This window comes from Agrilus planipennis, unplaced genomic scaffold, assembly GCF_000699045.2.
Source record: "Agrilus planipennis isolate EAB-ADULT unplaced genomic scaffold, Apla_2.0 scaffold536, whole genome shotgun sequence".
Classification (NCBI taxonomy): Eukaryota; Metazoa; Arthropoda; class Insecta; order Coleoptera; family Buprestidae; genus Agrilus; species Agrilus planipennis.
In genome coordinates, this window is record NW_020439510.1 from 91 (window position 1) to 1,216 (window position 1,126).

Sequence of the window (1,126 nt, forward strand, 5' to 3'; positions counted from 1 at the left end):
GTAGACCCATATTTGATTCATCATCATCGTAAGTTTATCAGTCCTAAGACTGGCTGAACACGCACCTCCACTCTTTCCTCTCTTGAACGAATCTTCGCATTCTCCTAAAACTAAAATCTAATCTAGGTACCTCTACCCCTTCTAATTTCCATTTCTGCCTCTAGTATGTCTCTGACCTAGTCTGAGAAGGTGTCCTACTAACTTATCTCACCAACTTCTTATTGACTTCCATAGAGTCCTCTGTTCTGTTACTCTTTCTATTACCTCTTCATTTCTATCCTTCTCTATCCACGGTATCCTCTGTACTGTTCTCAAATAGTTAAGGACGTACCAAAAAATTTTCTTACGATCATCTTAAAAATTTATTTGTAAATACCTGCCTGTATTCTGAACGCATACGAGAAATTTCCACCCATTTTGCGCTACTAAAATTGAAAATATAAGCATTTTAAATTTCTATTTGAACGCATGTTAATTTATACATTTCATATTAATTCATGTAGGTTTTAGTGCCTGACAATTTTAATTTTCTTACAATTTTTTTTAAATTTCGAGAATTGGCAGATAATATTCACATAAATAATTTTCATGCAAAATCGGTATAAGAAGCGGCATTTATTTTATTGGAAACAAGGTTGTTCGAGTCCTATTCATCAATTCGTTTTACTCAAAATTCAGTTTCTTTTTAACGTCTGCTTTTTTTAAATAATAGTTTCTTTAAGAATCAAAATCTTTTGTTTCGATTTCGAGAAGGGTTTCTTTTGTGCTTATGCGTAAAATAGTGTTATGGATGGCACTGTTATAAATCATGAAGTTAAAAGGGTACACAAATTGGTCAGGGTTGACAGCAAGAAGGCTGTCATAAATTCATGTCTTGTAATGTGCAGGTCCATCGAGGACTCAAAGCGATTCATTTTATTGCCCCATAAATGTAAACTTTCACTCGAAACTGGGTCAGATGGTGAAATCTGGGACTATTGTGTCTACCAGAACCACCCCCAGTGGTAATGACCAATGAAGCTTGTCATCCATAATATTTAGGAAGGGACTCCTACACTCCACCCCCTTTATTTGCATAAGTTAAGTTTATTTAAGTCTTAGTTTTAAGTTTCTAAGACAGACTAAC